Here is a 14212-nt window from a genome sequence, read left to right as displayed (position 1 = left end):
ACCCAGGCTGGAGTGCAATGGCGTGATCTCGGCTCACCGCAACCTCCACCTCCTGGGTTCAGGCAATTCTCCTGCCTCAGCCTCCTGAGTAGCTGGGATTACAGGCACGTGCCACCATGCCCAGCTAATTTTTTGTATTTTTAGTAGAGACGGGGTTTCACCATGTTGACCGGGATGGTCTCGATCTCTTGACCTCGTGATCCACCCGCCTCGGCCTCCCAAAGTGCTGGGATTACAGGCTTGAGCCACCGTGCCCGGCTGTTTTTGTTTTTTTTTTAAGATGGGGACTTGCCCGGTCACCCAGGCTGGAGTACAGTGGCACGATCATGGTTCACTGCAGCCGCAACCTCCCAAGCTCAAGCAGTCTTCCCCCCTCAGCCTCCTGAGTAGCTGGGACTACAGGCAGGAACTTCCGAGCTCGAATTCCTGAGCTCAAGCCATCTTCCCGCTTTGGCCTCCCAAAGTGCTGGGATTACAGGCGTGAACCACCACACCCGGCCAGCTCATTTCTTTTGATCACTGAATAATGTTGCATTGTATGGATGTACCATAGTTTTATCTAATCCACCAATTGAAGGACATTTTACTTGATTCCAATCTTTGGTAACTATGAATAAAGCTGCTGTAAACATTCATGCCCAGGTTTTGTGTGGGCATTAAGTTTCCAGCTCATTGGAGTAAATGCCTAGGAGTGCAATTGCTGGGCCATGTGGCAAACCTATGGGTAGCTTTGTAGAAACTGCCAGACTGCTTTTACATTTTTTTTTTTTTTTTAAAGACAGAGTCTTGCTCTGTCGCCAGGCGCCAGGCTGGAGTGTAGTGGCCTGATCTCAGCTCACTGCAACCTCCACCTCCCGGGTTCAAGCAATTCTGCCTTAGCCTTCCGAGTAGCTGGGACTACAGGCGCATGCCACCACGCCCAGCTAATTTTTGTATTTTTTTGTAGAGACGGGGTTTTACCATGTTGGCCTGGATAGTTTCTATCTCTTGACCTTGTGATCTGCCCGCCTTGCCCTCCCAGAGTGCTGGGATTACAGGCATGAGCCACCGCACCTGACCCAGACTGCTTTTACATTCTAACCAGCAATGAAGGGGAGTTCCTGTTCCACATCCTCTCCAGCATTGAGTGTTGTCAGCGTCTTGGGTATGCTGTGCTTTTTTTTTTTTTTTTTTTAAGATGGGGTTTCACCATGATGGCCAGGCTGGTCTTGAACTCCTGACCTCAGGTGATCCACCCACCTCAGCCTCCCAAAGTGCTAGGATTACAGGCGTGAGCCACTGCACCCAGCTCAAGCTTTTTTTTTTTTTTTTTTGACAGAGTCTCGCTGTGTCGCCAGGCTGGAGTGCAGTGGTGTGATCTTGGCTCACTGTACCCTCCGCCTCCTGGGTTCAAGCGATTCTCCTGCCTCAACCTCCCGAGTAGCTAGGACTACAGGTTTGTGCTACCATGCCCAGCTAATTTTTTAAAAAAAATTTTTAGTAGAGACACGGTTTCAACATGTTGGCCAGGATGGTCTCAATCTCTTGGCCTCATGATCCGACTGCCTTGGCCTCCCAAAATGCTGGGATTACAGGTGTGAGCCACTGTGCCTGGCCTGTGCTGTGCTTTTAAACTCTTTTCTTTTAAAAGCAGGGCAGATTGGAAAGTGTGCCTTGTTTTCATTGCCCAAATGAAGCTTGTTTTGAACAGTTTTATGTTCACAGTTTGGGATTTTTGAGGCAATATTGCTGAGCTGTCCTGTCAACCTGAATTTGAGTCCTTTATCTGCCACTAACCTTGCCATGTGACTATGAGCAAGGTACCTAATCTCTCTGTTCTTCAGTTTCTTTATCTGTAAAATGCAGGTTATGCCCAGCTCATAGCACTAGTGTGAGGAATAAATGAAGATACATGTAGATCACTTTTACATGGTATGTGACACTTGGTAGGCACCAAATCATTATTGCTGGGGGGATCAATCTATTCTTGCTTGTCTACACACACACACACACACACACACACACACACACACACACACACACAGAGACAGAGAGAGTCAGAGTGAAATTGCAGAGATAGCACAAAGAGTTCCCATATTCCTGTACCCAGCTTTCCCTATTAACTTCTTACATTAGTACAGTGCATTTGTTACAATTAATGAACCATTATTGAGATGCTTTTATTAACCCAAGTCTGTACTTCATTCAGATTTCTTTGGGTTATTCCTAATGTCCTTTCCTGTTCCAGTGTCCCATCCCGGACACCACATTCCATTTCGTCATCTTGTCTTCTTAGGCACTCTCCCTGTCTGGGTCACTTGATGAGTTGCTGTTGATTACATTGAAATTTAATTTTGGTGCAGACAGTGAGATCTCTGTTACAGAATTCTTAGGTTAAAACTTTATGCCTGGGTATAGTGGCTCATGTCTGTAATCCCAACACTTTGGGAGGTTGAGGCAGGCTGATCACTGGAGGCCAGGAGTGATCACTGTGTTGAGGCAACATAGTGAGACCCCTGTCTCTACTAAAAAGAGAAAAAAAATTTGCCAGGCATGGTGGCACGCACCTGTAATCCCAGCTACTATGGAGGCTGAGGCATGAGAATTTCTTGAACCCAGGAGGCGGAGGTTTTGGTGAGTTGAGATTGTGCCACTGTACCCCAGGCTGGATGATGATGCCAGATTCTGTCTCAGAAAAAAGGCAAACCTTATTCTCAAAATTATTATGGGACACCCAGGAGTAGCCCCTGAGCTGGATGTGTGGTAGACTCCCGAGATCTTAACCTGAAGTGTGCCCTACTGTGGCCAAACCTGCTTGTATGCCAGAAAGCAGACCCAAGCTGCCGAAAACCACCTGGACCATATCCTGCCGCGTTCGTCCTCACCCAGCTTCTGGTAAATAATGTCCGTTGAAAAATGCTGGTTGGGCTGACATGGTGGCCTGAGCGATAACACATCTCAGGAATGTGGGAGAGGGGTGAGGTAGGAAAAGGAAGCCACTGTGTTTTTTCTGACAGTCCCTTCAACACTGCTGGTGGCTTGGTGCTGGAAGGGTGTCGCCCCAGCGTGTTAGCTGAGCTGTGTGGTTTTTCTGAGTGTTAGCAACTCATTGTTTCAGCTTGTGTTTCCTCCTTGACATCACCAAATGAAAACATATGTCAGAGGTTTTGGGTTTCTGGTGCCAAATCCAAGCAGGTTTATCAGCAAATGCCCCCCACCAGACAGTGGAGTCTGTGCTGGGGCAGAGCCACTTGCCCTTTGACACTGGCACTTTTCTAAGAACTGAAAATAAGCTGCAGAGGCTGTGACTTCACTTTTCTTGGAACTGCTTTGTATTACCCCCCAAAATGCAGAAAACCCTCATTTGGTAGCTTTTGGATTGCTGAGTTCTCTAATTCTCTCTGTTGCATATTCTTGTAATGCTCAAGTTTTACTATAAATTCTTTTGCATCAGGCGAAGCGGGAGGGGGAAGAAATGACCATGTGAGGTAACTGAGTGCTTTGTCGCTCGGCCTCTTGCTGTGTGGTTTAATGGTTGACAAGAAAAAGCACCTGCAAGAGACATTGTGTGTAGAATTCCTTCCAATTCCAAGGGTCACAACCCTGCGATCTGTTGGCCAGCAGTTGGCTAGGGCTGGTGTTTCTGAACTTCAGACTACAGCCCAAACTTACAAAGCAGCTTCAAGGATAAGGGGAAAAATGCACTTTCAGCCATAATGACCTACGTTTAGTAGATATTTTGGAGCTCATGCAAAAGGACGTCTTCAAGGGGCCTCTGCCTCCTTGCAATAGAGAGATAGTGATGTTAGCCAAACCTGGGGTCTGGTCCTGGTCCTGCCCTTGCTGTCTGACTTTGGCCTTGAAAGTCGGTCTATGAAGTGGAGACAGTTCTTCCTTCAAAGGGTGGTACCTGATAGGTTCTTGGGAACTGAATTAGGTTTCCCCTCCTGAGAGTGGGTCTCTGTAGACAGGCACATACGTCGTTCTGAAATCATCTGTTGGTATCTCTGTTGAAGGTGCTTCCAGTGATGTATGATTGTGTCTTACTTATCTCAGTATCCCTGCCCAGCATGGGATCTTACATAACATACATGGGCAGTCAGTCAATGTTAGGAATGGCTGGGTTTTAGGCTGGAAGACAGTGGAAATATACAAGCAAAGGCACAGTATCTTGAATTTATACTTGGCCTGCAGCAGTTTTCAAATGAAAGGAGCCCCCTGCTTAGGAGGCCTTTTGAATTGGGCCCCCTGTATAGTTTATAGTGGGCCTGAGGGTGATGGTTAGACTGTTGGGGAGTGCTCTTTAAGTACAGAGGGAAGACTTTGTAAAGACATAAAAGCGTGGAGGAAAAGGAGTGAGACAGCCAAGTCCAAAAAATGATTCGTGTGGCTTGGGCAGAATCTGAAATGAGAGGTCTTCAAGATTGACTAAATGTCTTTTGGTATAGAATGCAGGTTCAGCTGGCCTCAGTGGCTCATGCCTGTAACCCCAGCACTTTGGGAGGCTGAGGTGGGCAGATCACCTGGGGTCAGGAGTTCAAGATCAGCCTGGTCAACATGGCGAAACCCCGTCTCTACTAAAAATGCAAAAATTAGCCAGATGTGGGGTGGGGGCACCTGTAATCCCAGCTACTTGGGAGGCTGATGCAGGAGAATCACTTGAATCCAGGAGACAGAGGTTGCAATGAGCTGAGACTGCGCCACTGTACTCCAGCCTGTGCAACAGAGCAAGACTCTGTCTCAAAAAAATAAAACAAAACAAAAAGCATGGAAGTTCAACTAAGAATTAAGTGCCAGGGGCTGTGCTAGAAGCCGTCTCATGAGTTGCTTCATTTTACTGTCCCAGTACCCCTGGGAGGTCCATTTCCCCTGTCCCCTTTGACAGCTGTGAAAACTGCAGCCATGGAGATGAAGTCCTTTGTCCAGGGGCTCTGTCCAGCCGCAGAGCCAGGTTATGAACAGTAGGTGCCCCTCATCGTTAAGGACACTCTGTTGTTGCGGGTGGCCAGGACCAGCACCTTCCTTATGGCAGCTCTTCCCCAGGGCAGCTCTGGGAGCTGATGGTCTCCGCATGGGCACTGGCACCCCCTGCTGGTCTGTGCTCAGGAAATGGATGACAACCAGTTGCCAGAAAACAAAGGCACAAAATGAAGCAAAGGAAGGAAACGTGGCTATGAGAAGCTTCATCCCTGTCTACCCAGGAGTCCTGCCCATTATGGCCAGGCTGAGGTGGAGATTGGGGGCTGCTGGATTTGGCAACCAGATGGGTTTTGAAGGGCTTACAGTGGGGCAGCCCCACTGTTCAAAGATGACCTTGGTGGGTTATGTCACTGCCCTTACTTCTGATATCCATAGAAACAGGATGACATGGGGTCAGAGAGCTTAAATAATTCACCCACATGACTGTTAGCTAGAATCCACTGCTTAGAAGTTCACTTTAGTGGCTCACACCTGTAATCCCAGCACTTTGGGAGACTGAGGCGGGCAAATCAGCTGAGGTCAGAAGTTCGAGACCACCCTGGCTAACATGGTAAAACCCCATTTCTACTAAAAATACAAAATCATTATCCAGGCGTGTTGGCGCATGCTACTGGAGAGGCTAAGACAGGAGAATTGCTTGAACCCGGGAGGCAGAGGTTGCAGTGAACCAAGACTGCACCATTGCACTCCAGCTTGGGCAAGAAGAGCAAAACTCTGTCTTAAAAAAAAAAAAAAAAAAACCACAAAAGTTCACCTATTGGTCTTTCTGTGGCCAAGCACCTGCTGGGTTCCAGGCTCTGGGGATACATGAGGTGAACGAGACACATGGTTGCTCCCTGTGCGGCGTGGTGTTTTCTGGGACCTCCCATTCCTCCTTATCATTCCTGTTTAAGACTGAGAAAGTCCTGTGCTTTTAAGAACTTGTGTGGTTAGATTGGGCTCACCTGGGTTTCCAGGCCAATCTTTGTCTCAAACCCCTTGCTAATCCCACTTGCAAAGTCCCTTTTGCTGCAGCCAGAGGTTCTCAGGATTAGGGCATGGACATTGTTGTGTGGGGAGTGACAGTCTGCCTACCTAGTCAGCCCTCTCGACCCCGAAGATGTGTGTTCATCCCAAATACAAAATATATTCACCCTGCCCCGAGGCCTCATCCCGTTATAACATCAAGAGTCCAAAATCTGCTCTAAATCTCATCACTGAAATCACCTCAGTCTGGCTGGGGGAGGCTCTGGGGATGACCCATCCTGAGCAGTTCCTATCCCTCTGTGAACCTGGAACTAACTACACCAGTTACCTAGCCCTAAGGTATAGTGAGCGGCTACCCAGAGGGGTACAATCTAGTTCTGTCCCTGATCCAAGGAACCTGATATGTGATATGGGCAAGAAAGATAAGGAAGAAACAAAGAGGCTGTACACGCAGAAATACTAGACCACTAAGCCTCCTTTCCTCCTAGTCACACAGGACAGGAAAGGAATTTCTCCAAAGGGTCTGTCAGCACCTAATTCCATGTCCTGTGAGCTTGGAAGAAGACCGAGCTAGACACTTTCCTTCAGCGGGTACTGCTCATTTTAGAAAGTGAGTCAGGCTGGGTGCAGTGGTTCACACCACCACTTTGGGTGGCCGAGGCGGGCAATCTCCTGAAGCCAGGAGTTCGTCACCAGCATGCCCAACCTGGCGAAACCCTGTCTCTACTAAAAATACAAAAATTAGCCAGGCATGGTGGTACACGCCTGTGGTCCCAGCTACTCAGGAGGCTGAAGCAGGAGAATTGCTTGAACCCAGGAGGCGGAGGTTGCAGAGAGCCTAGATCGTGACCCTGTACTCCAGCTTGGGCCACAGAGTGAGACTCTGTCTCAAAAAAGAGAAAGAAAGAGAGTTGGAGTCAGGGCCTGCCCTGGGGTCTTCCATCGGACAGCTGTGCATTACTTGCAGGTGAAAATTTTCCCAGAGCACAGCTAAGCCTGGTTGTCCTGGGCGTAGGACTCCTGCATGTAGCTAATTATCAGCTCCACCTGGGCTGTTTTTACCTGGTTCCTACCCGTAGCTTTAATTAGGATCCACGTGCTGGGGGCTCAAGAACGTCTAAGCTTTTAGAAAGCTCTCCGGTGTGTCTCATCATCAACCAGGTTTGGCAGCCACAGATCTACAGCTTTCTGGCCCAGAGACGTCTGGGGCACAGGAGGGGTCAGAGCTGCCCGTGACGCTGGTTGTGAACTGGTGAAGTCTCCCTTGAGTGGGGACCCTGGAGCCCAGAGGACCAGGACCAAGGGGTCCCCGACTGCCCCAGGCTTCTGAGGAGGAGAAGAAAGGAAGGCTGGAAAAAACCCATGCGGAAGAATAGAGCTGCTCTACCTCCTGGACGTGCAGGGCCATCTTGCTACTGGGCTGTTGCAAGGTAGTGATATCAAGTTCCCTTTTTAAAAAACCCTGTGACTGGGTGCAGTGGCTCACACCTGTAATCTCAGCACTTTGGGAGGGCAAAGTGGGCAGATCACCTGAGGTCAGGTGTTCAAGACCAGCTGGCCAACATGGTGAAACCCATTCTCTACTAAAAATATAAAAATTAGCTGGGTGTGGTGGTGTGTGCCTATAATCCCAGCTACTCAGGAGGCTGAGGCAGGAGAGTCACTTGGACCTGAGAGGTGGAGGTTGCAGTGAGCTGAAATCACTCCATTGCACTCCAGCCCCTGGGTGACAGAGCAAGATTCCATCTAAAAAAAAAAAAAAAAAAAAAAAGAGTGAGCCCTTTTACAGAAAACTATTAAGTAAACAGTACAGTGGTACCTGAGTGACGGATGTGGGCATACTTGCTTTTCCTCGATGCTCTAGAGTAGAGTTGCACCATCTAATGTGATTGTCAGCAGCCTCATGCACTCTATAGAGTACTTGAAATGTGCTGGTGTGACCGGCAGAGTTGCCAAACTCAGTAAATAAAAGTTTAGGGTGCCTCCTCCATCAGCGTGGGCCGCACACAGTGACTTCTTCCAGAATGGAAAGGGGGATAAAAGAGTAACTTTACAGTGGAAAAACCTAACAGACTGCCCCAGCCAGCCAGCCAAGGTTAACATCATGTTAAAGCACACCTGGGGCTCTGGGGGGACAGGACTTAGAAGCTTCAAATTCCACAGCCCCTCCTCTTTTCACTGCCCTCACGTGGCTCCTGCAGAGAGTAGTGACAGTGCCCTAAGGGGCCTTCGGGAGCCTGATGGGACAACAGGAGCTCTCTTGGAGGCCTGGAGAGGCATGTGAGGATGTGGCATTTTCCATAGGTACGACAGCCGGGGTTGGTGCTTGAGACCTCTAGTCAGAGCCGGTAATGCTATGTAATGAATTGCCACAAACTTAGTTGCTTAAAAAATAAAATATTGGCTGGGCGCAGTGTCTCGTGCCTGCAATCCCAGCATTTTGGGAGGCCAAGGCAAGCAGATCACCTGAGGTCGGGAGTTTGAGACCAGCCTGATCAACATGGAAAAATCCTGTCTCTACTAAAAATACAAAAAATTAGCCGGGCATGGTAGTGCATGCCTGTAATCCCAGCTATTTAGGAGGCTGAGGAAGGAGAATCGCTTGAACCTAAGAGGCAGAGGTTGCAGTGAGCTGAGATTGCACCACTGCCCTTCAGCCTGTGTGACAAAGCAAGACTCCATCACACAAAAAAGAACAGCCTTGTTAAATTCCTCCCATGCGTCGATGCACTTGCTGTAATATTTATTCCTGCTATGATGAGTCACTGGCTCCCAGGGCTGCCCTGCCCATTTCGAGACCTCTTCTGTCTTCCTAGGTGTGAGATCGTGTTTTCCCTGACTTTACCACATTCTCTGCCTCTCTGGCTGGTGTCATGGTCCTTGAAGGAGAGCGAGTGCATTGGCTCTGGGATCTTGGTCTCCCCAGTTTGGTGGCAGGCCCCAACTTGGCATGAGAAATACATATCAGTGGGAAAAATCTTTTTTTTTTTTTTTTGGCCCTAGATTGGGTTAAAAATTTTTTTTTTTTTTAAGATGAAGTCTCACTCTATTGCCAGGCTGGAGTGCAGTAGCACGATCCCAGCTCACTGCAACTTCTGCTTCCCAGGTTCAAGCGATTCTCCTGCCTTAGCTTCCTGAGTAGCTGGGATTACAAGCACGTGCCACCACGCCCAGCTAATTTTTGTATTTTTTAGTAGAGATGGGGTTTCGCCATGTTGGCCAGGTTGGTATTGATCTCTTGACCTTGTGATCTGCCTGCCTCAGCCTCCCAAAGTGCTGGGATTACAGGCATGAGCCACCGCACTGGGCCAGGAAAAATCTTTTTAAAGATGCACGTATATAGTAAAATGCATATCCCAACACAAACGTCGTTGCACCTGTTGATGTGTGTCTTAAGTCTGAGGTAGGGAAGTTTGGTAGGTGGAAGTTACTTTCCATCTCCTTTCTCATAGCATGGCACATGGAAGAGGAGATTTTGGCTTTAGCATTTCACTGTGTCCTGTTTATTCCATGGTCATGAGCCTTTAGTACCAAATTGACTTGAAAGCCTTGTGAAATTATTTATGTAGAAATAAATAATGACGAATCTTGGGTAATGGGAAAGCAACTGGCCAGTTTTGCAAAAACTCCAACATGGGTGGTTTATAACTAATTGGAAAAACATATCTCGTCTAAGTTGACTTAATCTTTTTTGCAGTGCTGGGGGCCTTAAGTGTTCCAGAAGGTTTAAAGAGCATAATCAGCTCCCAAGGTGGTCAGCACAGTGACAAAAAAGGACAAAGGGCTCTGCCTGCCTCTGAGGGTCCTTCAGTCATGACCAGCTCTGTCTAGGGGAGCAAAGACCCTGTCTGTCCTCAGCCTTCCTGGCTATGGCAGGGGCATGGGGTTGGGAGAACAGAGGGTGGGCACTTGTTCTGGCTGGAAACTTAGCCTTTGAAACACGGTTCCAGAGGCAGAGTTTGAGACTCAATAGGAAAAGGAGATGGCCCATGTTGATGCTCTCAGAGCGGGGGGTCCCGAACTGTGTGATTATAAACACAGTGTTGGGTCCTTACATAGTTTTACAAAGTTATTTTCAGAGACACGGAAGTCAGTGGACCCACTTTCTCTTCCTCGTTGGAGTTCTCTGGAAAAGAGTGTTCCCAGGGACAGATGATCTGATGGGGCCATGGCCCCACCAGTGTCCTTAAGAGGGAAAGCTCTGTCAGCAGAGGGAACCTCAGCCCCGGCTGATCACACAGGCTACACTAGGTTGGGATCTGCAGACACCAACAGCCTGCACTAAGGCTCCCGAGTCAGAGGCCTGGTTGGTCCCAGTTCTCGCTTTGCTAGCCAGTCTCAGTCTCTGGCTTCCTCTCTCAGGGGTGGGGGTAGGGGGGCTGACGCGATGTTTGTGAGATGGAGCAAATGGCATTGCTCCTACCCCCACCAGAGTGGCTTCAGGATGAAATTCAACACAGGAAGCACCCTCCCCCACACCCCCATGGACCAAGAGGTGATGCTATTAGAGTTATATGGGTTTGTGGTTTCCCCTTACTGTTTCCATTTCCTTCCTGAAACCCTGCAAGAGGCTTCTTTGGAAAGGAAGGGTCTTTCAGATGCCTGAGTGTAGCTGGGAACAGCTGTCCCCAGTTAGCCAGGCTGGTTGGAGCCCAGGGCGAGTTGTCCGGGTTGTGGCTTTGAACTGCCAGAGCCACTGAGGCACAGCTGGCCCACTGCCAAGTGCTGCCAGCCATCCTGCAAATGCCACCATTGCTCATGCCTGGGAGACATTCTAGCATTGACCAAAAGGGTTGCCTGGTCTTGTCCTGCTCAGGACAGACCACTCTAGAGTGATCTATAGTCATACTCTAAGGACAGATCTGGGTCCTGCGCCTCCCAGGGACCCTGAACACAGAATGCTGATGACAGGACCCCAGCCCATGGGCACAGCTCCTCTTGTTAGTATTAATTATGCACTTATGTGAAATACACCCACTGTTGAAGAGGGGGACAGCCAGTGATTAAAACAGTTGAGGGAAGGTCACCAGGCTGTTTCAGGCTCCATTAGGAAATGGCTCTGAGAGGGTTACTTTAGAGCAAGGAAAAGGTCTCCCTGTTGGAGGGGCTCTGTGCCTGGCCAGCCCCTTACTTTAAACCCTGGCCTATTCCAGCTACCCAAGAACCTTCATTAAGTGGCTCTGAAGTAGGAACAGCTACTTAATTTGCAGGGATCAGCATAAAAGGAAAATAATTACTTTTCAAAAATTAAGATTTAAGTGGGCCGGGTGCAGTGGCTCACGCCTTTAATCCCAGCTCAGGAGGCCAAGGCAGGCAGATCATGAAGTCAGGAGCTTGAGACCAGCCTGGCCAACATGGTGAAATCCCATCTCTACTAAAAATAAAAAAAATTAGCTGGGTGTGGTGGTGGGCATCTGTAATCCCAGGTACTCAGAAGGCTGAGGCAGGAGAACCGCTTGAACCTGGGAAGTGGAGGTTGCAGTGAGCCGAGATTGCGCCATTGCACTCCAGCCTGGGTGACAGTGTGAGACTATGTCTCAAAGAGAAAAAAAGATTCAAGCAGCAGAGCTTTCAAGCAAGCATTATTGACCCTGCTGAGCATGGGGCCCTAGCTGTGTAGTTTGTACACTGGCCCAGGTCTGGAGACAGTGCAAGGCAGGCAGCTGGCCTGTACCATGTGGGTGAACTGAGTCACCCTGCCCTTTGTGGGGTTGATGGGGATCTTTTTTATGCTGTTGGCCTGGCAGGGCTGATGACATGAGCGGGGCTTGCCCTGATCTGGGTTGAATACGATACACTGGGACAAGTTGAAGGGAGGGGGATTAGAGCAGGGTGCTCCAGGGAGCTTCATCTCTGTACAACAGGAAGTCCCTGAGCTTGGACACATGACTTAATCATCTGTCACAAAGTTCAGAGCAAAACCCAGAAGGCCAGGCAATGATGCATTGAAACTGTCACTACCCAAGTTAGCATTTTCCAGTATCATTAAAAATGTTTTATAGATACGAGGTCTCACTATTTTGGTCAGGATGTTCTCGAACTCTTGATCTGAAGTGATCCTCCTGCCTCGGCCTGCCAAGGTGTTGGGATTACACTCATGAGCCACTGCACCTGGCCTCTAACACTGTTTAAAATTTTTTTATTTATCTGTGATTTTGGATTATACCTGTTTTGTACTTCCATTAGAGAATATTGACCTGGCCAGGTAAGGTGGCTCACTCCTGTAATCCCAGTACTTTGGGAGGTTGAGGTGGGAAGATCACATAGCGTTTCTCCTGTGAGAGTTTGAGACCAGTTTGGACAACATGGTGAAACCCCACATGTACTAAAAACACAAAAACTAACCAGGCATGGTGATGGGTGCCTGTAATCCCAGCTACTCAGGAGGCTGAAGCAGGAGAATCTCTTGAACCCATGAGATGGAGATTGTAGTGAGCTGACATTGTGCCACTGCACTCCTGTCTGGGCTACAGAACAAGACTCTGTCTCAAAAAACAAACAAACAAAAACCAAAAAAAAAAAAAAAAAACCAAAAAACACTTTAAAAGCAGATTTTTGTCACTGCCTGGTGATCTTACTAATCACTGACCATGGGTGCACAAGGACAAACGAAATCAGGATGAAAGAATTTGTGCCTTGTTTTCCTTGCCTTTGACCTGCAGCCCCATGCATTCCTGCAAATGCTTTGCCCACAGCAAACCTTTGAAGACCTTAACTTTTCTGTTTTAAGTGAGGTTTCCAAGTGAATTTATGTTGTCTGGAAAAGGACTATCCCTTTATCGGAAAGCAGCTGATAGCAAGAGAATGAGATTAGGTTGCTAAGGACACCCTTGTTTGCAATGTTTGGTTTATATAAATTATTGATGAATAAGAAAAACAAGTTTTTTATTTTATTTTTTAATTTTTATTTTAGGTTTTGGGGTACATGTGAAGAACATGCAAGATTGTTGCATAGGTACACGCATGGCAGTGTGATTTGCTGCCTTCCTCCCCATCACCTACATCTGGCATTTCTCCCCATGTTATCCCTCTCCAACTCCCCACCTCCCGCTGTCCCTCCCCTATTTCTCCCCAACAGACCTCAGTGTGTGATGCTCCCCTCCCTGTGTCAATGTGTTCTCATTGTTCAACATCCACCTATGAGTGAGAACATTTGGTGCTTGGTCCTCTGTTCTTGTGTCAGTGTGCTGAGAATGATTGTTTCCAGGTTCATCCATGTCCCTACAAAGGACACAAACTCATCGTTTTTTATCAATGCATAGTATTCCATGGTGTATATGTGCCACATTTTCCCTGTCCAGTCTACCATCGATGGGCATTTGAGTTGGTTCCAGGTCTTTACTATTTAAACAGTGCTGCAATGAACATTCGTGTGCATGTGTCCTTATAGTAGAAAAATTTATAATCCTTTGGATACATACCCAGTAATGGGATTGCTGGTGGATACCTACCCAGTAATGGGATTGCTGGGTCAAATGGAATTTCTATTTCTAGGTCCTTGAGAAATTGCCACACTGTCTTCCACAATGGTCGAACTAATTTACACTCCCACCAACAGTGTAAAAGTGTTCTTATTTCTCCACAACCTCTCCAGCATCTGTCGTTTCCAGATATTTTAATGATCGCCATTCTAACTGGTGTGAGATGGTATCTCAATGTAGTTTTGATTTGCATTTCTCTAATGATCAGTGATGATGAGCATTTTTTCATATGTTTGTTGGCTTCATGTATGACTTCTTTTGTAAAGTGTCTGTTCATATCCTTTGCCCATTTTCGAATGGGCTTGTTTTTTTCTTGTAAATCTGTTTTAGTTCTTTGTAGATTCTGGATATTAGCCCTTTGTCAGATGGGCAGATTGCAAAAAATTTTTTCCCATTCTGTTGGTTGCTGATTCACTCTATTGACTGTTTCTTTTGCTGTGCAGAAGCTCTGGACTTTGGTTAGGCCCCATGTCTCTATTTTGGCTTTTGTTGCCAATGCTTTTGGTGTTTTGGTCATGAAGTCCTTGCCTACACCTATGTCCTGAATGGTTTTGCCTAGATTTTCTTCCAGGGTTTATATGGTGTTAGGTCTTATGTTTAAGTCTTTAATCCATCTGGAGTGAATTTTAGCGTAAGGTGTCAGGAAGGGGTCCAGTTTCTGCTTTCTGCACATGGCTAGCCCGTTTTCCTAACACCATTTATTAAACAGGGAGTCCTTTCCCCATTGCTTGTCTTTGTCAGGTTTGTCAAAGATCAGATGATTGTAGATGTGTGGTGTTGCCTCCGATGCCTCTGTTCTGTTCCAT

The sequence above is a fragment of the Sapajus apella genome, unplaced genomic scaffold, assembly GCF_009761245.1.
Source record: "Sapajus apella isolate SASKATOON/1434 unplaced genomic scaffold, GSC_monkey_1.0 scaffold2, whole genome shotgun sequence".
NCBI lineage: Eukaryota > Metazoa > Chordata > Mammalia > Primates > Cebidae > Sapajus > Sapajus apella.
This window is presented reverse-complemented; position numbering follows the sequence as displayed.